This window comes from Theropithecus gelada, chromosome 14, assembly GCF_003255815.1.
Source record: "Theropithecus gelada isolate Dixy chromosome 14, Tgel_1.0, whole genome shotgun sequence".
NCBI classification, from domain to species: Eukaryota; Metazoa; Chordata; class Mammalia; order Primates; family Cercopithecidae; genus Theropithecus; species Theropithecus gelada.
The window spans coordinates 121,453,723-121,478,155 of record NC_037682.1 but is presented as its reverse complement, the minus strand read 5'-3'; the positions used below and the strand labels follow the sequence as shown (position 1 = coordinate 121,478,155).

The 24,433-nt window shown below is 41.7% G+C and overlaps 1 protein-coding gene and 2 pseudogenes across 3 annotated transcripts in view; 2 read left to right on the top strand and 1 right to left on the bottom strand.

Annotated features, from left to right (window-relative positions):
• The first annotated feature begins 816 nt into the window (after nucleotides 1-816).
• Nucleotides 817-24,433, top strand: part of ZBTB44 (zinc finger and BTB domain containing 44) — an 89,452-nt gene continuing 65,835 nt past the window's right edge. For all 3 annotated transcript variants that reach the window (XM_025357043.1, XM_025357044.1, XM_025357042.1), the window contains exon 1: nucleotides 817-1,161. The gene's annotated coding sequence lies outside the window, so the exon portion shown is untranslated. The remainder of the gene's footprint in view (nucleotides 1,162-24,433) is intronic.
• LOC112607540 lies at nucleotides 10,740-10,817 on the top strand (annotated as a pseudogene).
• On the bottom strand, nucleotides 18,983-21,034 carry LOC112606490 (annotated as a pseudogene).

The window sequence follows — 24,433 nt, the reverse complement described above, 5'->3', positions numbered from 1 at the left end:
CGAGGAGGCCCGAGGAGCCACGCACTCCAAGACACCCGCCGAAGGTCGCAGTCCGCCCACGACGGGGGCGCGGGCTCACCTGTCTGCGGGGCGGCCCTTGGCAGGCCTGTTTCCATGGGTGAACAATGGGCACCCTACCAACTAACCTCTCTCGCCGAAGAGGGGCTGAAGTGTTTCGATTTCGACCTTGCTACAAAAACTACCCGAGAAAATAGGAGTTATGTTTTTAGTTCGAAGAAAAAAAACATGCCGTAAGCGTGACTCCTGCGGAGAAATGCTTCTCAGGTGTGATTGGGGAATTGGGTAAGAGGACGGCTTAGAGGAAGGACAAATGGGACAGGGCTTACGGAGCATATGAACGTAAATCTGCACCTGTGAACACATATGCAAAAATACAGTGTCAAAACTCACGGCCTCTCTGGGTCACGCAGGCTCTACCGTCTAAGGAGACGGAGTCACCCACAGTGCAAGTCCCGACGGTCAGAAGGGCCCATTTTCTGCGCTTGCGCAATCATCACGTTACCCCTCCCCGCCCTGAGCCCCGCCCCCGAGCTCGCTCCGCCCCGCCCCCTTCTCCTCCCCTTCCCCAGTCAGGCCGCCCGCGCAGAGCATTGTGGGACACAAACAAAGTGCCCCCAAACAGGCTGGAGTGAGCGGAGCGGCAACGGCGGCGGCGCCGGCCCGCACGCGCGCGGCGGCGGCTCCCTCCCAACCTCCCCCTCCCCTCCCCTCAGTCCCCTTCCCCTTCCCCACCCCGCCCCGCTGGGAACACGCGAGCCGTCGCCGCGCTCCCCAAACAGCCGCCTGCCCTCGGCCAACCGTCCCCAACGGCCGCCCGCGCGCGGCTCCCGGGCCCCCTGGCTCCTCCCCTCTGGCCCCTCCGAGCGCTGGGGTGCTTCCCTCCCCGCCTCCTCGCACTCCCACCTCGCGGGCACGCCGGTGGGCTGTGCCGCCATGCCCCAACCACAGGCTGCTCACGGGCCTAGGCGCGGCGGCCCGAGATAGGGGCCCCTGAGCCTCCCGGGGGAGGAGAGAGGCAGCGAGCCGCGCGCTCCGCCCCCTCCCCCCGGGCCGCCGCCGCCGCCGCCGCCTCGCCGCCCCAGCCTGGCGGGAGAAGGAGGAGGAGCAGCAGGCCTCCGGGCCCGGCGCCGCCGCCCGCAGGTAACGGGGAGGGGAGGGCGGGCTCCGGTCGCGCGGGGGGCGGCCCCTGCACGCTGCCCGGGTTTGACACCGCGTGGCCCCCACCTGGCGCCGGAGGGAGTGGAGAGCGGGTCTGTCACCCTGGTCCGCGCCGGGAGACACCCCACGGGATCCCCTCGGTGGCATTTAATCCTTCTGGGAGGAGACCGGCCTTGGGCCCCACGGTCCCGGAGCAGTTACCCCGACCTTCCGGGGAGCTGCCCGCCCTTTGCACGCCCATTTGCCCAACACGCTAACCCGGAGCGGCTGGAGGTGTTGCCACCTCTCACCTGGTCGAACCCGGGAGGTTCAGACCTGTTTTTTTTTTTCTCCTCCTTTCCCCTTTTGCTTTTTCTCTGGTACAGGAAAGAAAAAGATGGCACTTCTTTAAAAAATATATATATATATGTGTATGTGTCTACACACACACACACACACACAAACACCTTTTTTTCTTTCCTTCCTGAGGATCACTCTGCATCTAGTCGTTTTATTGCTGGCCTAATCAGAAAAAGGGGTTACCTCGAGAAATGACAGGTACGTTAGAACTGATTAAAGGAAATTGCGTCCATGTGAGTTCTATGACTCCAAGCAGAATTTAGAATAAAACCCTGTAATTGTGTGCTTTTTTTGGAACTTACAGAAATGAAGACAAAAACTTAATTTCTTTTTTAGCATGTAAGTAGATAATGTCTTGAAGTCAGGAAGAAATTCTCTGTAACTTCCACTTATTTTCTTAGTGTTTTATTTGGAGATCGGCTAATACCGGAAGCAAGCTGCACAATTTTGATTTCCTTTTCTCTAGGTGTTCAGTTGGAATTCTTGGGTTTAAAAAATACTGTATAAATCTTCATTTCCCCCGTTACTTCACTGGAACTGTCAGTGGATTAATAATAATTTTACCTAATGTAGTTTCCCCTTCTCATAGAATGTGAATATAATGAACGTTGTACTGTAGTTTTGTATTTTGGGATTATTAGTAATATATTGATTATGAAAACCAGATTTATTTATTTTGTGCAGTACTGCTTGGCATTTTTGCATTTGTACTTAATTCTCAGAACAACCTAGTGATGCAGATATTATTATTTGAATTTTATAGAAGTGACAAACTCAGTGATACGAAGAATTATAACTTGTCTTAAGGACACACGACTAGTAAGATAGTTTAGATTTCAACCCAAATATAATTCCGGTGTAGGTGTACTTTCGTGTACTTTCTACTGTACTTCTCAATAGAATTACAATTTTATTAACTTTGTTATGAAAAATTTTAGTCTTACAGAGGTTGGTTCTATACAGTTGTGATCGGTTATTCATGCAATGAATAAAAATGCTAATCAATGCAATGAATAACCAATTCAGTGGTTCGCATTTTTGCCATATTGTTTCCCGTCTTTCTCTGTATGTGTGTAATTATTTGAAAGTAAGCTGCAAACACCTTAATCCTCAAATGTTTCAACACGTGTTTCCTCAAAATAGGGACATTCTCCTACTAACCCCAGTATCATTATTAATGCCTATTAAAATTAACAACTCCATCTTCAAAATTCCTCAGTTGTTCCAAAGTGTCTTTGAGGGTTCCGCCCCCAGCTGTAGTCAGTCAAGATTCATGCATTGATTGCATTTGGTGATTAAGTCTTTAGTCTTTTTTGTAAAATGAAGAGTATCCATCTTTTTGCAGGGGAAATTGAATAGGATGAATGTTCCCTCCCTCCTTTTTTCCTGACACCTAATTGACCAAACCAGTTGTCTTGTAAAATATACCCACATTCTGGATTTGTGCCCTCCTAATGTCATTTCATTTATTCCTCTTTCTCCCTGAATTTCCTATTAACTGGAAGTTAGGTGTAAAGGAAGGCTTAATTAGCTTAAAGTAAAACTTCCTTTGGCAAAAATATTTAGTAGGTGATGCTATGTATCTCCTATTGCATAACATAGGAGGCACATAATGTCAGATTCCCACACTATTAATGATGCTAAATGTGACCATTTGATGAAAGTCCTGACTGCTGATCTTTTGTAAAGGTGTGGTTTGCCAGCTTGTGATTAACATGTAATCTTGGGGTAATACTGGGACACTAAGCAAATACCCAGGTTCTGACAACCTTTTGCTTAGCACCCATGATGAGTTTTGCTTAAATCAGTTGTTTTATTGGAGGTTCTCTCTAAGGAAGAGATTTCCTTCATTAAATGCAGGTAAATAAACTATTGTTCTTCCCCAAAATGCAAATTAAATGTTAAATTTAATCTCTTTACTTTTCAATATTCAGAGTAAAGGGCTGGAGAAATAGCCACCCCCAATGATGACATACAAGATGTTTTTTGGGGGAGGGGTGAATGATACCACTTCGGACTCTGATGGATTTTAATTTATTCCTTGTTTTATAACCAGTTACAGTCGTTTTTCTTTTTAATTACCAAATTGTCCCAGATTTGGTCAGTAGGATCCATTTCAAGCAGACTCTTGTGTGTTTGACACCCCTGCGCCCCGTTAACCTTGGAGTGCTTTCTGACACAAGTTACTCCAGGGTCTATCTTATCCTTTCTTTGCTCACCTCTGGAAAGGGCTGTTTATCCAAGGAGTCTTGGTTCTTTTTAGTGAGAAATCATATATAGAAACCAAGTTCTGGATGTTTTTCATATTCATTGCTGCTGCAGTATCTTTGCTTCTAGGTGCTTTGAGAGGAGAGAACTAAGAAAAAGTTTTTTGCTTGTTTAATCATGAGTTCAGAGTGATATTCCAGTTCCTATTTAGCAAGCAGACTTTTTCTTCCTTGACTCTATGTTTTTCTTGTCTTAAATGAAAATCTTGGTATTTAATTCAATTAATAAGCTGGCCAAGCACGGTGGCTCATGCCTGTAATCCCAGGACTTTGAAAGGCCGAGGCAGAAGGATTGCTTGAGCCCAGGAGTTCAAGGCCAGTCTGGGCAACATGATGAGACCCCATCTCCATAAAAAATAAAAAAATGAACCAGGCATGGGGGTGTGTGCGTTTGTTCCCAGTTGTTCAGGAGGCTGAAGCAGGTGGATTGCTTGAGCCCAGGAGGTTAAGGCTGCAGTGAGCCATGTTCATGCCCCACTGCACTTCAGCCTGGATGACGAGTGAGACCCTGTCTCAAAAAAAAAAAAATTAATAAACCTATTTACTTTCTCCCACTGTATACATAAAATCATTTTAAAATTGTAGTGCTGGTATTACTAATATCAATAAGCTTCGTAAAGTTTAAGATTTCTTTGCATTTTCATATTTAGACTGTATTGTGTGAAGAATGTATAATGAGTACTGTGTCACTTGAAATACTTTTCTTTGGTTATGCTACCAATTTGATATGGTTCATAGGTTTCAGTTTTTACTTAGGATTTTATTTTTGAATATGTAAAGTATGTAAATAGTGTAGACGTCAAAATAATGTTTTAAAACTATATTTGGATTAGGCCAGGCGCGGTGGCTCACGCCTGTAATCCCAGCACTTTGGGAGGCCGAGGCGGGCGGATCACGAGGTCAGGAGATCGAAACCATCCTGGCTAACACGGTGAAACCCCATCTCTACTAAAATTAGCCGGGTGTGGTGCTGGGCACCTGAAGTCCCAGCTACTCGGGAGGCTGAGGCAGGAGAATGGTGTGAACCCGGGAGGTGGAGCTGGCAGTGAGCCGAGATCGCGCCACTGCACTCCAGCCTGAGCGACAGAGCAAGACTCCATCTCAAAAACAACAACAACAACAAAAACGGTAGTTGGATTAGCCGGACATGGTGGCACATGCCAGTAGTCTCAGCTACTTGGGAGACTGAGGCAGGAGAATTGCTTGAACTGGGGAGGCAGAGGTTGCAGTGAGCCGAAATTGCGCCACTGCACTCCAGCCTGGGTGACGAAGCAGGACTCCGTCTCAAAAGCAAAACAAAACAAAAGAAAACAAAAAAAAGCTATACTTGGATAAACCTCATTAAAATTACTTTTTAAAGATGAAGTAGTGTTTATCTTTACCATCCTCCTTTTAATATCTACTACATTCTCATATCAAGCTCAGAAGAATTAGCAGTAAGACAAAGTATGTTATGTGAAGCCACATAGAAGTACTTTTAAATTTTAAAATTAGATCCTGCTTCCTCTGGCAAAGAGAAAGAACTAAGACTAATTTTTAGAAGTTAGCAGAGAAGTGGATTCCATGCTTACTTTTTTTTTTTTTTTTTTTTAAGAGACAGGGGTCTTACTGTGTTGCCCAAGCTGGAGTGCAGTGGCTATTCACAGACTCAGTGCTGCTACTGATAAGCATGGGAGTTTTGACCTGCTCTGTTTCTGACCTGGCCCAGTTCTCTCCTCACTAGGCAACCTGGTGGTCCCTCACTTCCAGGAGGCCACCATGTTGATTCCTAATTTAGTGCAGACACCCAATCGGCATAGGATACTACAGCCCAGAACTTCTGGGCTCAAGCGATCTTTCTGCCTCAGCCTCTTGAGTAGGTGGGACTACAGACACACACCACTGTGTCCGGCTCTTTTTGTTTTTTAAATAGAGATGATTTCTCACTATGTTGTCCAGGCTGATCTCTCAAACTACTGAGCTCAAGTGATCCTGCTGCCTTGGCCTCCCAAAGTGCTAAGATTACACGCATAAGCCTATAGCCATAGGCCTAGATACCACATTTTTAAATAAAAATTTCATAAAAGTAGAACTGTAGCTTTTACTTAAATCATGTCTTTAAAGAGGCATGTAGTTGGTAGAGGTTTTATGACTCTATCTACTTTTTGAACGTTTTTTTTGTTTGTTTGTTTTTGAGATGCAGTCTCCCTCTGTTGCCCAGGCTGGAATGCAGTGGCTCGATCTCGGCTCACTGCAGCGCACCGCTGTCCCCTAGGTTCAAGCGATTCTCCTGCCTCAGCCTCCCTAATAGCTGGGATTACAGGCGTGTACCACCATGCCCAGCTAATTTTTGTATTAGTAGAGATGGGGTTTCACCATGTTGCCCAGGTTGGTCTCGAGCTCCTGACCTCAAGTGATTCACCTGCCTTGGCCTCCTAAAGTGCTGGGTTTACAGACGTGAGCCACCGCATCCAGCTGACTCCATCTACGACAAAACTGGAATAAATATGCTTTGTACAGATAAAAAGGCATTTGGATGTGTGATCAGTGGAGATAACACATTTTGTTTGGGTTGGACCGAATTTGATAGAAATTCATAATTACGTGATCTCAAATGAAGTTTTAAGAGGGAGCAGTGTTCTGCTTACTTTAGATGTAAAGTAAGCAGAGCACAATTAGGCAATTTATCAGCCTCCTGTCAACCAAGTGCTGAAAAGCAAAACTGTGCCTGTAGTGTGTTTTCCTGTGTTCATCCTCACTGTCAGGTCACACTAGCTGGGACTGGTGTTACAGGCAGTAAAGGAATTTACCAAGGCAATTGTAGGTAAAGAAGGGCAGATTTATTAAAGAAAGTATGAAAGTGAGTTGGTTGCAAGGGTGCAACGGGCAGATCAGCAAGAGAGAAGCTGACTGCCAGGAGACAGTGGCTTGCTGGGGATTTTATAGGATGATGCTTCTGCTATGTGCTGCAGAGAGGGCTATGTGCAGTACTGATTAGGCCAAGGTTGCAGTGAGCTAACTTGCATTTTTCTGTCAGCCAAGAGTCTGGTGATAAGTTGAGTGCAGAAAACTTGTGAGTTATTTGTGCAGGAGGGCTGTGTGTCTTGGACCATGAAGAAAGGCAGACTTATACCTTATCTGCTTTTTCTTTTTGCTGTGCCCTTTTCCCACCAGCCTGACTCCTTTTCCCTTATTAGGACTCCACCATCACTGCTTTCAATAATAGAGTGAATTATCTAGTTCCATTAGGGAGTGGAGTGGGAAGATGGAGAATGCTTGCACTTGGACCCATTCACCCTCATTCTGTCTTTAATCTCAGTAAAATACATATACTACCCAAGGTTCTTAGAACACATAAGGTGATGAAAAAGAATACTACAAACAGTTGCATGGGTATGTGTAGCCATGTAGCAGCTAGAACCTGTTGTGTAAGCTGAATGAACTAATACAGTGTTGATAATGATGCTAACATTTGTTATGCCCTTTCTGTATGCCAGCTGTGCTGAACATTTTATACGTTATCTTATTTAAATCTCACATTAACCCTTTGACATTGCTACTAGTATCTTATTTTGCAGTAAGGAAACTGATACCTAGAAGCATTAAATGACTTGCCTAGAGTGTCACAGTAAGTGGCCGGCCCAGGTTTCAAACTCAAGGCTGTTTAGAGTTAGCACTTAGCTGCTTTGCTCCACCTCACAACTAAATGTAACCAGTCATAAAAATTGAATATATTTTCCGTCACCATGAATAGGGAACTACAGGACAGATGCTGTAACAACCTCAAAGATTACAATGGAGATATGTTCTGAAAAATGTGTCATTAGGCGATTGTGTCGTATAAACTTCATAAAGTGTACTTAGACAAAACTTGATGGTATGGCCTACTCTACATCTAGATTATATGGTATAGCCTATTGCTCCTAGGCCACATATCTGGACAGCATGTTACTGTACTGAATGCTGTAGGCTTTTGTAACACAGTTGAAAGTGTACGTATATCTAAGCATATCTAAACCTAGAAAAGGTGCGGTAAAAAAATGGTATTAACAGGGTTGGGTGTGGTGGCTCATGCCTGTAATCCCAGCACTTGGGGAGGCTGAGGCGGGTGGATCACCTAAGGTCAGGAGCTCGAGACCAGCCTGACCAGTATAGTGAAACCCCGTCTCTACTAAAAATACGAAAATTAGCCAAGTGTGGTGGCATGCACCTGTAGTCCCAGCTACTCGAGAGGCCAAGACAGGAGAATTGCTTGAACCTGGGAGGCGGAGGTTGCAGTGAGCCGAGATCACACCACTGCACTCCAACCTGGGTGACAGAACGAGACTCTGTCTCAAAAAAAAAAAAAATATGGTATTATAATATGGGACTCTTGTGGTATTTGTGGTCTATCATTGAGGGACACATGCCACGCATGATTGTATATCATTTTCCTTTCTAATAGATGTGGGAGTTTCTGATCCCTTGCTTCAGAAACTGCATTTAGATACCGCTTTAAAAGGCATTTTAAAAGTAGAGTATCAGAAATCAAGATGGATTGATGGATGGATAGGTATGTGATGAAATAATTACAGTAGAATGTTAATGGTAGGACCTACGTATGGCTATTCAGGTATTCAACTATAATTTTTTTTTTTTTTTTGCTTGTTCTTTGATTTTTTTTTTTTTTAATTTTGATAGTTTTGGGGGAACAGGTGGTTTTTGGCTCTATGGATAAGTTCTTTAGTGGTGATTTCTGAAATTTTGGTGCACCCGTCACCTGAGCAGTGTACACTGTACCCAATGTGTAGTCTTTAATCCCTCACCCCACTTCCACCCTTCCCTCCAAGTCCCCAGAGTCCATATGCTTTTGCATCCTTGTAGCTTAGCTCCCACTTATAAGTGAGAACATACAACATTTGGTTTTCCATTCCTGCGTTACTTCACTTAGAATAATGGCCTACAACTCTATCCAAATTGCTGCAAAGGCCACTATTTCATTCCCGTTTTCATGGTGTAAACCACATTTTCTTTATCTGCTCATTGGTTGATGGGCCATATTTTTGCAATTGTGAATTGTGCTGCTATAAACCTGTGTACATGTGTCTTTTTCATATGACTTCTTTTCTTTTGGGTAGATACCCAGTAGTGGGATTGCTGGATCAAATGGTGGTTCTACTTTCAGTTCTTTTTTTTTTTTTTTTTTTTTTTGAGGTGGAGTTTCGTTCTTGTTGCCCAGGCTGAAGTGCAGTGGCACAATCTCGGCTCACTGCAACCTCTGCCTCCTGGGTTCAAGCAATTCTCCACCTCAGCCTCCCAAGTAGCTGGGATTACAGGCATGCACCACTACGCCGGCTAATTTGTATTTTTAGGAGAGATGGGGTTTTCCATGTTGGTCAGGCTGGTCTCGAACTCCCGACCTCACGTAATCCTCCTGCCTCAGCCTCCCAAAGTGCTGGGATTACAAGTGTGAGCCATCGCACCCAGCGTACTTTAGTTCTTAAAGGAATCTCCATACTGTTTTTCATAGTGGCTGTACTAGTTCACATTTCCACCAGCAGTGTGTAAGTGTTCCCTTTTCACTACAGTCATGCTAATATTTATTATTTTTTAATTTTTAAATTATAGCCATTCTTATAGGAGTAAGGTAGTATCTATCTCATTGTGGTTTTAATTTGCATTTTCCTGATAATTAGAGATGTTAAACATTTTTTCATGTGTTTGTTGGCTGTTTTTATATCATTTGAGTATTGTCTATTCATGGTTTTTTTACCCACTTTTTGATGGGATTGGTGGGGTTTTTTGTTTTTGTTGTTGTTGTTGTTTTGCTGGTTTGTTTGTATTCCTTGTAGATTCTGGATATTAGTCCTTTGTTGGATGCATCGTTTGCAAAAATTTTATACCACTTTGGGTTGTCTGTTTACTCTGCTGATTATTTCTTTTGCTGTTTAGAAACTTTTTAATTAGGTCCCATTTATTTATTTTTGTTGCATTCACTTTTGGTTTCTTGGTCCTGAATTCTTTGCCTAAGCTAATGTCTAGAAGAGTTTTTCTGATGTTATCTTTAAGAATTTTTAGGATTTCAGGCCTTAGATTTAAGTCTTTGATCCACTTGGGTTGATTTTTATATAAGCTGAGAGATGAAGATCTTGTTTCATTCTTCTACATGTGGCTTGCCAGTTATCCCAGCACTGTTTGTTGAATAGGGTGTCCTTTCTCTACTTTATGTTTTTGTTTGCTTTGTCAAAGACCAGTTGGCTGTAAGCATTGGGCTTTATTTTTGGGTTCTCTATTCTGTTCCATCAGTCTACATGCCAGTTTTTACACCAGTACTGTGCTGTTTTGGTAACTATAGCCTTGTAGTGTAGTTTGAAGTCAGGTAATGTCATTCCTCCAGATTTGTTCTTTTTGCTTAGTCTTGCTTTGACTATGTACGCTCTTTTTTGGTTCCATATGAATTTTAGAATTTTTTTTCTAGTTCTGTAAAATGATGATAGTATTTTGATGTGAATTGCTTTGAATCTGTAGATTGCGTTTAGCAGTAAGGTCATTGTCACCATATTGATTCTACCCATCCATGAATTTCCATTTGTTTGCGTCATTGATGATTTGTTTCAACAGTGTTTTGTAGTCTTCCTTGTAGAGATCTTTCACCTCCTTGGTTAGATATATTCCTAAGTATTTTAATTTTTCTTTGGCAGCTGTTGTAAAAGGGATTGTGTTCTTGATTTGATTCTCAGCTTGGTCATCATTGGTGTATAGCAGTGCCGCTGATTTGTGTACATTAATTTTGTATCCTGAAACTTCACTGAATTCATTTATCAGATCTAGGAGCTTTTCGAATGAGTCTTTAGGGTTTTCTAGGTATATGTTCATATCATTAGCAAACAGCAACAGTTTTGACTTCCTCCTTTGCAGCTTGGTATAAAATTCTTTAAATTTTTCTGTATCTGAAAGTTTTCCAAATAAAATGTTACTGATTAAAAATATGTTCTTAGGACTATACATTCAGGGATCATTTCTGTAGTTTGTTACTAGAGAAGTTTCTCTGAATGTGTAGAGCACTGGAAAAATCAATCTTTTTTTTAAAAAAAGAAAAAAATATATATATTCTTATTATAAAGCAGTATTGGCAGCTGTATAAAAACCAGTAGCATGCTGTATCCTCCATGTCTGTGTACAACAATCCTCTGAAAAATTTATTAATTCTTCCTAGTCTTTTATCACTGAAAATGGTGAAGCATTAAAGACTGTTGTAAAGAGGATTCCCTCATTACTTAGGAGGCTTCTAATTAAGCTCCTTCCAATATGATTTTTTAATACTCTTATAAATATTTCATATATCAAATTTCCGCCTGTGGTTTCCTGACATTTTGTAACTCCTGTTGAATATACTCTTTATATAGGCGTTATGGGGTGTTTTTGCTTTTTAAGTGCTACCACATTCACAACTGTAACAGATAGTCCTTGGTACTTCAGAATAATTGTTTAAAATTTATCTCCTGTTAAGCTTAAAGTTACATTAGTTTTTCTTTGTTCTTTATATTAGAAATACTTCACCCCATTTTAAGCAATGAGCTAGAAATATTCCACGCCATAGGATTTAAAATAGTGATTGTATGTGTACCTTTAAAAATGAAAAAAATACATTGGATTTGTGTTATACTTCTGCTTAAAGGCCACGTTGAGTGTTAATTTTTTCACTAATATTATTAGTTACAACATTGATATTGGCTGTCACATTTTTACATAACTTACCCTGGAGTAAATCACTGACTTGTATTATCATGTTATTTCATGTTGATTACTCTGTCTTGCAAGAGTGAAGTGGGTGGGTGAAGCTTATTAATGTCTCACTCTTAGAGAATAACATCCTTCGTGTCTCCACATTGAACATTCTTCCCTTTTAATACTTTTCTTATATAGCTTTAAAAAAAAAAATTACAGATGTTTGATACCTGGCCTTTTTACAATTTTGGTATTCTGTTACTTCAGGATATTGCTACCCTTCTACAGGTATTAAATGATATTTTTTGTTTTGTTTTGTTTTGAGACGGAGTATTGCTCTTGTTGCCCAGGCTGGAGTGCAGTGGCGCCATCTTGGCTCACCACAACCTCCGCCTGCCGGCTTCAAGCGATTCTCCTGCCTCAGCCTCCTGAGTAGCAGGGATTATAGGCATGTACCACCACGCCTGGCTAATTTTGTATTTTTAATAGAGACGGGGTTTCTCCATGTTAGTCAGACTGGTCTCGAACTCCCAACCTCAGGTGATCCTCCCGCCTCGGCTTCCCAAAGTGCTGGGATTACATGCGTGAGCCACTGTGCCCAGCCTTGGTGTGTATTTTTTAATGCTGAAGTGATTGGCTGTTGATTTGGTTGTGATAGTTTTTCACGCACTCAGCATAACTACAAACATCTTGGCAACATGTAACTAAGACTATGAGTCTCTGGAATCTAGTTTTTGTGGAACTACTACCCTCTAGCTTCTGAAACAACTTTAGATGATTCCTTTTAAAAATTATTTTCTTTTATTCAGGTCTTAACCTGTTGGGTATCTGATCCTTGCCTATTCTTGGCAGGCAAGCATATCCAGTAGTGTATTTTATTAAATAATCGTGCTTGTTGATAAGAAAATAAAGAATAAGTTTTTCAGGGACTTAGATTTACTTATTTTGCTTTAATTTCACTTTTTTGTGTGTGTGTGGGTGTGTGTGATGGAATTTCACTCTGGTCGCCCAGGCTGGAGTGCAACAGTGCAATCTTGGCTCCCTGCAACCTGCACTGTCCTGGTTCAAGAGATTCTCCTGCCTCGGCCTCCCGAGTAGCTGGGATTACAGGTGTGCACCACCACGCCCAGCAAATTTTTGTATTTTTTAAGTAGAGATGGGGTTTCACCATTTTAGGCAGGCTAATCTCAAACTTCTGACCTCAGGTGATCTACCCACCTTGACCTCCCAAAGTGTTGGGATTATAGGCGTGAGCCATCACCCCAGCCCTTGTTTCACTTTTTTACTGGTGGTGGTTACTGATGTGTGTATGTGTTTCTTCTACTTACAGCTTTTTCTCCTTCTTCCATTTTTTGTGGGTTTTACTTTTTCTTTGGCTCTTTGCTTTTCTTACTTTCTGCTTTGGACCTTCCCACTGCTCATTTCCTTTTTGTGGCTTTCCATTACTGAATCAGGACGGTTTCTTTTATCTTTGGTGCACTTCACATGCTGTATAAAACTAAGCCATTCTTCCAAGAGAATTATTTTTATTTACAGGAATCACTGCTTCTCTTTGTCTTTGGGTCCACTTGGTATTGTTTTTTCCTTCTTTCTACTTTCCGCCACTAGTTTTACCTAGCTTTACTTTGAGAGGCAGTATAGCATAGTGTAAGGAGCACCAATTAGCATGCTAGCTGGGTTCAAATCTTGACTCTGTTACCTGTTGTGTGGCTAATTCCTTAACTTGTCTATGCTGCCTTTTCTTCATTGGTAAAATGAAGATACCTGGTGATAGCTATCACAAAAGGTTATGTGAAAATTAAGTTACATAATATGTAAAAGGTACTTAGAACAAGACTTGGCACGTACTGGGTACTATGTAAGTATTAACTATAAGCTAATGATTATTGTTACTTTTTTTTTTTTTTTTTGAAACGGGGTCTCCCTCTGTCACGTAAGCTGCAGTGCAGTGGTGTGATCGTGGCTCATTATGGCCTCCATCTCCTGGGCTCACCGGGTTCAAGAGATCCTCCCAACTTAGCCTCCTGAGTAGCTCAGACTACAGGTGCACTCCACCACTCCTATCTAATTTTTGTACTAGAGATGGGGTTTTGGCGTGTTGCCTTGGCTGGTCTCAAACTCCTGGGCTCAGGCAGCCTGCCCAACTCAGTGCTGAAATCACAGGCATGAGCCACCGCACCTTGCCTATTGTTATTACTTTTAATATAAAATGGTTCAAAGCAGTTGAATCTTCAGTGCCTCTTATCAGACATCCTTCTGGTTTATTTTTTTCTCCACATTTATTTATTTATTTATTTGAGACAGAATCTGGCTCCATTGCCCAGGCTGGAGTGCAGTGGCACAATCTCTGCTCCCTGCAGCCTCTGCCTCCTGGGCTCAAGCCACCTTCCCACCTCAGCCTCCCAAGTAGCTGGGACCACAGATGCACACCACCACACGCAGCGGATTATTATATTTTTTGTAGATACGGGGTCTCACCATGTTGCCCAGGCTGGTCTTGAACTCCCAAGCTCATGTGATCTGCTTGCCTTGGCCTCCCAAAGTGGTGGGATTAAAGGCTTGAGCCAGGATACCTGGCCTCCACATGTTATTTTTTATGTTTCATTGTCTTGACAATTCTGCTTCATCATCTCTTCTCTCAGGAGTCTACCTCTTCTTATAACTTGAAAGAGGAGTAAAGCCAAAGCCAGACAAGAACTCTAGCTACTTCTCACCACCCCACCAATAAACTTAACTATAGCTGTACTCTTTCTTTCCTCTCCCCATGTCCCCAGCCTGGTCTTCCTCCTGTTTAAGGCCAATCCTTTCACTCATCCTCTGAATCCCATTTCCTTCTACCTATCTAGGGACCTCATACCATCTGTTATCACCCGTTTCCCGTGTCGTTAACCTTTCCCTCTTTTCTGTGTCTTTTCCGACAAAAATCAAAACATTCTCTTTATATTTTACTTTAATAAAAAAAAAAATCTGAGAGAAAAACAAAGGAAAAAAACATGTTCTAGCTTGTCCATTCTGTAAAAAATCAGTATACTCTCTTGACCCCTTATTTCTGTCTAGCTAACCCCCTTGCTGTATTTTTAGAACCTAGCTACTTTATGATGAATTGTCTTTACTCACGGTTTTCACTTCCTCATGTCTGTATATTCTTTCCTTTTCTATGGCAATTTTCTAACTCTTCTACTTTTTTCTTATGTGCTATTATAAGGTCATCAGTGACTCCTTTGTGGCTAAATCAAATAGACTTTGGTTTCTATCTTATTTGACCAGTCAGCTGCATTTGACACTGTCAGTCACTACTCCTTGAAATACCTTGTACCCTTGGTTTCTGAAGTAACTCCTGCCGTGCTGGTTATTCTGTATATCTGTCTCTTTCACAGGTTTCCCTTCTGCTACCCCACCTTCACTTTTTTCCTCTTCATTTTTTTCTTAATTGGTCTAGCTAAAGATTTATCAATTTTGCTTATTTTTTTCAGAGAACCAAGTTTTGGCTTTAATTTTTCCTATGGCTTGTCTGTTTAATTTATGTCTGTGCTTTGTTTTGTCTATTTATTTTGGGTTTTCTTTGCTTTTTTTCTAGCTAAGGTAGACGTATAGACCACTGATATGTGTGTGTGTGGGGGGGGTGAAATACACGTAACATAAAATTTGCCATCATAACCATTTTTAAGGGTACAGTTCAGTGGCATTAAGTACATTCACATTATTACACAACCATCACCCCCACCCATCTTTCAGAACTCTCTTCATCTTTCAGCAGTGTGACTCTGTATTCATTAAACAGTAACTCCCCATCCCTCTCTACCCACATCCCCAGGCAACCACCCTTCTACTTTTCTGTCTCTGAATTTGAGTGTCCTGTAACTACATCATGCAATTGGAATCATATGGTATTTGTTCCTTAATTATTGGTTTATTTCACTTGCATAATGTCTTCAGGGTTCATTTGTGTTGCAGCATATATCTGAATTTCCTTCCTTTTTAAGGCTGAATAATATTCCATTGTGTATTTATGCCACATTTCATTAGTTCATTCATGTCTTGTGGACATTTGGGTTGCTTCTACCTTTTGGCTATTGTGAATAATGCTGCTTTGAATATTAATGTACAAATACTGGTGTGTGCTTGCTTTCACTTCTTTTGAGTATCTGCCCAGAAGTGAAATTGCTGGATCATATGATAATTTCTATTTTTTATTTTTTGAGGAACCACTATACTGTTTTCTACAGTGGCTACACCATTTTACATTCCCACCAGCTGTGCACAAGGATTTTAATTTCTCCACATCCTTGCCAAGACTTGTTATTTTGTTTTTGTTTTTTTAAACTATTAGACATTCAGATGGTTATGAGGTGGTAAGTCATGATATTTAGAGACCATAATTTCTTTTTTTTTTTTTTTTCCCCCAAGACAAAGTCTCGCTCTGTCATCCAGGGTGGAGTACAATGGCACCATCTTGGCTCACTGCAACCTCTGCCTCCTGGGTTCAAGTGATTCTCCTACCCCAACTTCCCAAGTAGTTGGGGTTACAGGTGCGCGCCACCATGACCTTCTAAATTTTGTATTTTTAGTAGAGACGGGGTTTCGCCATGTTGGTCAGGCTGGTCTGGAACTCCTGACCTTGTGATCCGCCCACCTTGGCCTCCCAAAGTGCTGGGATTACAGGCGTGAGCCACCGCGCCTGGCCTGGAGACCGTCATCTCTAACATATCCTTTGAAGCTACAGATTTTCCTCTAAGTGCTGCTTTTGCATCCCACAAATTTTGATGTTGTCATATTTTCAATATCAGTTAAAAATATCCAGTTTCCTTTGTTGATTCCTTATTTGACCAGCCCATGGGTTATTATTTAGAAGTGTGTTGTTTAATTTCCAGATATTTAGGGCTTTCTTGATATTTTATTACTTTTTCTGTTTCGGTGAGAGAACATGCTCTGTGCATTCATTCCTTTAAAATTTATTAAGATTTGTCTTATGGCCCAGCATATGATCTTTCTTGGTGAACATACCACTTTGCACTTCAAAAGACTGTATATTCTGTGCTGTAAATGTCAATTTGGTTAAGATGATTTCCCTTTACATCTTTTTTTTATTTTTTGAGACAGGGAGTGCAGTGGATTAATCTTGGCTCACTGTAACCTCCACCCCTCAGGGTCAAGAAATCCTCTCACCGCAGCCTCCCAAGTAGCTGGCACTACAGGTGCATGCCACTATGTCTGGCTAATTTTTGTATTTTTTGTGGAGACGGGTTTCACCATATTTCCCAAGCTGCAGATTTTTTATATCTTTACTGATGGTTTGTGTGTGTGTGTGTGTGTGTGTGTGTGTGTGTGTGGTGTTCAGTTCTATAATTGCAGAGAGGGGTTATTAATCTTCAACTATTGCTGGGCGTGGTGGCTCACACCTGTAATCCCAGCACTTTGGGAGACTGAAGCAAGCGGATAACCTGAGGTCAGGAGTTCAAGACCAGCCTTGCCAACATGGTGAAACGCCGTCTCTACTAAAAATACAAAAAGTAGCCAGGCGTGGTGGTGTATACCTGTAGTCCCAGCCACTTGGGAGGCTGAGGCAGGAGAATTGCTTGAACCCGGGAGGTGAAGGTTGCAGTGAGCCAAGATCGTGCCATTGAGCCAAGATCGTGCCATTGCATTCCAGTCTGGGTGACAGAGCGGGACTTTGTCTCGGGAAGAAAAAAAAAAAAGAAATGATGGTCTCTAAATATCAATGACTTACCACTTCATACCCATTCGAATGTCTAATGTAATAGTAAATTACATTAGAGATCATGCCACTGCACTCCAGCCTGGGCGACAGAGTGAGACTCAATGTTTAAAAAAAAAAAAAACTTCAACTTTTGGCCAGGCATGGTGGCTCACACCTGTAATCTCAGCACTTTGGAAAACTAAGGTGGGTGGATCCATTGAGCCCCAGGAGTTTGAGACCAGCCTGGGCAACATAATGAAACCCTGTCTCCACAAAAAAATACAAAAATCAGCTAGGTGAGGTGGCGCACGCCTGTAGTCCCAGCTATTCAGGAGGCTAAGGTGGGAGGATTGCTTGAGTCCTGGAGGTCCAGGCTGTGTGTGTTGTGATTGTGCCTCCCCTCTCTAATCTAGACAACAGAGTAAGACCCTGTCTCAAAAAAACAATCATCAGTTATTATTGTGGAATTAACTTTCCCTTTAATTTTGTCAGTGTTTTATTTTGAAGCAGACTCTTTTTTTTTTTTTTTTTAGCAGAGGTTCACTTTTTCCCCCCGGGTTGGGGGGAGTGGTGTGGTCCTCGGCCCCCTGCAACCTCTGAACCCCGGTTCAAGCGATTCTTCTGCCTCAGGCTTCTTGATTGGCTGGGGTTACAGGTGAGCGCCACTACGCCTGGCTAATTTTTTTTTGTATTTTTTTAGTGGAGACGGAGTTTCACCATGTTGGCCAGGCGGGTCTTGAACGCCTGACCTTGTGATCCACCCGCCTCAGCCTCCCAAAGTGCTGGGATTACAGGCTTGAGCCACTGCGCCCGGCCAGCATACTCATTTTTTATTACTCACCTCTATCTTTGATAATACTTTGTCTTTAGTCTGCTTTGTCTGGTGTTAAAGTAAGCCAACTCCAGCTTTCTTGTACATACTGTTTGCATGATATATATTCTTCCATATATCTATCTGTCTTTTTATTTAAAGTGGGTTTCTTATTTAAAAAAACATATTTGAGAATGCTTTTATCTCTTCTGACAATCTGTGCCTTTTAGTCAAAACATTTAGTTTATTAAAATGTTTTTAATTTTTACATTACTTTGAAAAGCAACATGTATTAGTTTGCTAGGGTACCATAACAAACTATGACAAAGTAGGTGGCTGTTACAGAAATTTTTGTCTCATAGTTGTGGAGGCTAGAAGTTCGAAATCAGGCATAGGTGGGGTTGGTTCCTCCTGAGGACCATGAGGAAAGCATCTCTTGTTCCACGTCTCTCTTTTAGCTTCTGGTAGTGCCTTGGCTTGTGGCAGCACAACTCCAGTCTTCATGGGGCATCCTCCCTATGTGCATGTCTGTCTACAAATGTCCCCTTTATACGAGGACACCTTAATGATCTCCCTTGAACTTGATTACCTCTAAAGACTCCATTTCCCTGATTAGGTCCCATTCTGAGGCACTGGGGTTCAGGATCTCAACGTATCTTTTTAGGGAACCCAATTCAACCCATACCAAGACATATATAAAGTTAACTGCTTGTGCAGAGGTAAGTTGGAGAAAGCCACTGTGCTTGTGTACGTATTTTTTTAAAAGGTACAAAAATTTAATTATATTAAAACAGTAACATACATTTGTGTGTATGAGGGAGGGATATTTAAAATTAAAATATTATATAATCACAAGAAAGACCAGATATTCTTGCTCTGCCCTTGGGCAACCAAGAAAATTAAGACCTGTTTTATATCCCAAAAATACAGTACTCAGTGCTTGCAACCCAAGTCAATTTATACTCTTGTTAGATAAGTTTAAATTCTAAAGGCTACAAAAATCTTGTTAAATCAAGGGGAAAAAAATTCATTTTAGTACAGTTATTCAAGATAAAAGAAAGGCATGTGTTCAGTGAGGGAACTGCCTGCTGTCAGATGATTTTTTGCTAATGTGTTTAAAGATTTTGGACTTCTCAACTTTCTTGGTTTTCTGGTAGCCAAATCCACCACCACCTCCTCGCTTTTTCTGCTTGCCTTCATTGTCGTTGACATTCAGGTCAACAAAGGGAGGCACCTTGAAACCAAATGACAGAGTAACTTGGAGCAAATTTAAGTTATTTACATTAAAGATCTGTTTCAGAGTCTGGGAATCATAGGCTCGTATGTATGACTTAAATGCTTCCTGGGCTGACTTACGAAGAAAGTAATTCTTTTCAATCAATTTTTCAAGCTGAGACTGAATGTCAGAAATTTTAGACCAGGAAAAGTCAAATTCACTTTAATGGAACCTTGGATTCTTTCAAGTAGCAAAGAAAACCGATTTCTTCTGGGCCCAAAATGGTCAAGGCATGCGTTCTTCCATTTAGGCCTCTGGCTGTTCTACCCACATGATGAATATATTCCTTAGTGTCATCCAGATGGTCATAGTGAACAATCCATTCGACTTCAGGAATGTCCAGTCCTCTTGGTGCCACATCCGTACACAATAGTGTTCGCAAATCTGCATTGCAGAACTGGAAGAATGTGGTTGTACATTTATTTTGCTTTTGGTTTCCATGAATGGCCAAGACGGGCAAATCAATGTAGTTCAGCAACTCTTAGTGGTATTTCACGGACATACAAGATGAAAAGAAGACCATGAGCTGCTTCTTTCAGTTCTTCTTAAGGAATGTAAAGAGCAGAAGGAATCTCTTTCCGGAAGGACAAACAACATATCCCTGCTCCAGACCATCCACTGTTGCATTAGCTTTATCATCATCAACACTAACATAAAATGGTCCTTTTTCAGAGAAATCCTTGCCAGGCCTTCAACTTTTCAAGTTTGGGTGGCAGAAAAGAGCATAGTGTGTCTACGTGTTGGCAAAAGTTTAAATATTTGTTTTAATTCCTCTTCAGACCCAACATCCAAGATACGATCGGCTTCATCAATAACCAGACACCGCAGATTTTATTCATAAACCCTGGAATATTCTGCATATGGTACAGCAGGCGACGTGGTGTGGCCACAATGGTGTTAATCTCATTAGCAAGTTTCTGTGCTTCAGCACATCTGTTACTGCCACCCATTATCAACCCATAGGTATGCACGTGGTGAGTCATTAGCTCCTTAAGAACACCAAAAGTTTACATGGCTAGTTCTCTAGTAGGTGAGAGAACAAGGACCCCCGATGCATTCCTGGGCATGAATTTTAACAGTGGGTTCAACTGCAGGATTGAGAAAAGCCAGGGTTTTACCACTGCCTGTTTTTGCAGCTGCTAGAAGATCCCTGCCTTCCAGAAGTGGTCTGATACTTTTATGCTGAATTTCAGTCATGTTTGTAAAACCCTTTTTTTTTTTTTTAAACTTCAGAGTGTTTTCATTGACGAGATTACATAGAGAGGCAAATGAAGTATCCTCAGACGTTCCTGTCAGTCCCAGGGGTAGGCTGGGCACCTCACTGTCGTCATCATTATCTGGCTTCTCCACGTTATTTTCTGTTTCTTTAGGAGTCTCAGCACTTTCTTCTTCAGATTCTTCTGTTTTAAGTTTTTGCTTTTTTTGTGTCAGTCCCAGCATCATTCACTGTTTTTCTCTTTTGATTCTGAATTGGGAGACTGCATTGCTGCTTCTCCATTGGTTAATATGGTGGATTTCTGGGGAGATTTTTTTAGCTTTTATATTTTCCACTGCTTCTTGAGACACGTCTCCATTTTGAGCTTCTGATAAGCCCACATTCATAGAGTTTTTTGATTTTTTAACCTTTCTACCTCTCATTTTTTCTTCAGACACATCTCCATTTTGAGTTTCTGACGATTAGATTTGAGGCCCCTGCAACTTTAGGTTCTGGTGCCGCAATTTGAGTTTCTGCTTCTTGATCTTCTTGCGCAGGAGTGTTTCATCGGCAGGTGAGACATTGCTGTCCAAGAAGTGCCTAGACCACGACGCCACACAGTACAGCTACTCAGTTCTCGAGGCTGATGTTACTTCCACTTGTGTACATATTTTAAAGCATATATGCAGTTGAACTCTTGAGTGCTTGGTGTGGACACTTAAAAACTCTTTAGGGAAAACAAGGAGCTCTTTAAATGCTAGTTGACTAAAACTGACTTGAATTTTACTTGCTCGTGTAAGGAGCCACATGGATGAATAAGATAGATAGGCCTTCTATTCAGTCTTTCTTTCTAGATACAATAATATGATACGAATAGCAGATATCCCTTAAGTACTGTGATTAACCCATTTATGCCTACCGTTACATTATTGGAACCCTAAGCATGTGGGAGTTATTTCTATCCTGCTGAAGGTCACCGCTAAGGTCTGATTGCAAAAATTCAAATAATTGCAACCTCTGGCATAAATGGGTTAAATTATTATAAATGACAGCATAATGGGGTGGGGAAAAATAACTGGGAAATGAAGATTTTTTTTGGGGGGGCGTCATATAGACCTTTGTGTAAATCCTGGTTTTGTTACTTCGCTAAAGGGCTGTGGACAATTTAATCTGATTTTCTATCTCCTCCTTTAAAACTGGATTTATTTTTATTTTTATTTTTTTAAGACAGAGTCTCTCTCTGTTGCCCAGGCTGGAGTGCAGTGGTGTGATCGCAGCTCACTGCAACTTCTGCCCCCCAGGTTCAAGCAATTCTTGTGCCTCAGCCTCCCGAGTAGTAGCTGGGGTTACAGGCGTGCACCACCACACCCAGCTAATTTTTGTATTTTTAGTAGAGACGGGGTCTCAAACTCCTGGCCTCAAGAGATCCACCCATCGGCCCCACAAAGTGCTGGGATTACAGGCGTGAGTTACTGTGCCTGGCCTATAACTGGATTTAAAATATCCTTTTACCAGGTTTGTGAATTTGTGAGTCCAGAGTGAGATAATGACACTTGGTGGGAGTTACTCAATATATATTAATTTATCTTCCCTTGATGTGGAAAGTAACAATCAACATGACTTGGTGACTACCAGCAAGGAGAGGAAATTCTAATCGTTTAATGTTTCTGAATTAATTGATTTATTGATAACTCTCCATTACTTTTTCAAATCTCTGAAATAGAAAGGGCTTATTCATAGAGTAAAATGATTAGAATCTTTGTTTCATTGAAAAACAACTAGTTATAAAATGTTTGTTTGTTTTTTATTTTTTTTATTTTTTGAGTTGGAATTTCGCTCTTGTTGCCTAGGCTGGAGTGCAGTGATGCAGTCTCGGCCCACTGCAACCTCTGCCTCCCACGTTCAACCGATTCTCCTGCCTCTGCCTCCCAAGTAGCTGATATTACAGGCGTGCACCACCATCCCCAGCTAATTATTTTAGTAGTAGTAGTAGTAGTAGTAGTAGTAGAGATGGAGTTTCATCATGTTGGCCAGGCTGGTCTCAAACTCCTGACCTCAGGTGATCCACCTGCCTTGGCCTTCCAAAGTGCTGAGATTACAGGCGTGAGCCACCATGCCCGGCCAAATGGTCTTTTTTTTGATACAAGATCTTGCTGTCATCCAGGCTGGAGTGCAGTGGTGAAATCACAGCTCACTGTAGTCTTGACCTTCCAGGCTCAAGTGATCCTCCTGCCTCACTCAGCCTCCTGTCTAGCCGATACTACAGGCGCACGGCATCACACTTAGCTAATTTTTTTTTTTTTTTTTTTTTTTTGAGACGGAGTCTGGCTCTGTCGCCCGGGCTGGAGTGCAGTGGCCGGATCTCAGCTCACTGCAAGCTCCGCCTCCCGGGTTTACACCATTCTCCTGCCTCAGCCTCCCGAGTAGCTGGGACTACAGGCACCCGCCACCTTGCCCGGCTAGTTTTTTGTATTTTTTTTTTTTTTTTTTTTTTGAGACGGAGTCTCGCTCTGTAGCCCAGGCTGGAGTGCAGTGGCCGGATCTCAGCTCACTACAAGCTCCGCCTCCCGGGTTCACGCCATTCTCCGGCCTCAGCCTCCCGAGTAGCTGGGACTACAGGCGCCCGCCACCTCGCCCGGCTATTTTTTGTATTTCTTAGTAGAGACGGGGTTTCACCGTGTTAGCCAGGATGGTCTCGATCTGACCTCGTGATCCGCCCATCTCGGCCTCCCAAAGTGCTGGGATTACAGGCTTGAGCCACCGCGCCCGGCCTAGTTTTTTGTATTTTTTAGTAGAGACGGGGTTTCACCGTGTTAGCCAGGATGGTCTCAATCTTCTGACCTCGTGATCCGCCCGTCTCGGCCTCCCAAAGTGCTAGGATTACAGGCTTGAGCCACCGCGCCCGGCCACACTTAGCTAATTTTTTAAAAAAATTTTTTTAGTAGAGACAAGGTCTCTCTGTGTTGCCTCAGCTGGTCTTGAACTCCTAGGCTCAAAGGAGCTTCCTCCCTTGACCTCGCAACGTGTTGGGATTATAGGCATGAGCCACTGTTCCAGGCCTAAGATTATCTTTTTAAACTCAGATAAGGTAGTCCATTTGCAATTCTCCCTGAAAACGTGAAAAACACTTAAGGGAAGTAAACTAATGTGAAATAAAGATCACAAAACATTTTCATTACTGTTCAGAAAAAGAAAAAGCATGTTCCCAAATATGAGTTCTCGTGTGAATCCAATCTAAAAACTTGGTTCGTATCATGGGAAAAAATAGACATTTACTTAGATTGATAAGAGTGACAAGTTTAGAGCAAAATATAAAATATGAGGTACTGCTATATTTGTAAAGAAAAAAAGACTCAATAGTGAGAAACATCTTATTTTAATAACTTTTGGTGGGGTGGTTGAGTTGTAATTTTCACTAGTTCGAGTACACATGATTACATTTTCCATGTAAGTTTAACCTGAAGTTCCTGTGTTGTGCTGTGATTCTTCCATTCTTAAATCAATTGTTTTAACAGGTTTCCTACAAAACATTTGTATGTTGTGTATGTTGCACTCTTAAAATACTAATTTATATATTTTGTTTGCCATTTGCAATTAAGCTTTTAATCATAATGTGACTGAACCTAAAAGAACAATATGCTTCTCACAAACATAAGCACCATAAATCAAGAACATTTACTCAGTGATTTTTCAGTGCACACTCTTTTATTTCTATTTTTTTAATTTTAAATTTTTTTCTTATGATCTTGTTGCATACCAGTGTATGCACTCTTTTAGGTGGTTATAGAATATAGACAGGACTCAGCCTTGTCTGTCAAGTCGCATTAGGCCCATGACTAAGCAAAATCTGTAAACTACTTGCTGATCACTTATATGTAAAATGTACTGGTGAATAGAGTAGTGACTTTTTTTATGGAATCACTACAATATAATAAGCAATATTAAGAGTATAACACATAAATGTTATAGGAACAAATAATTA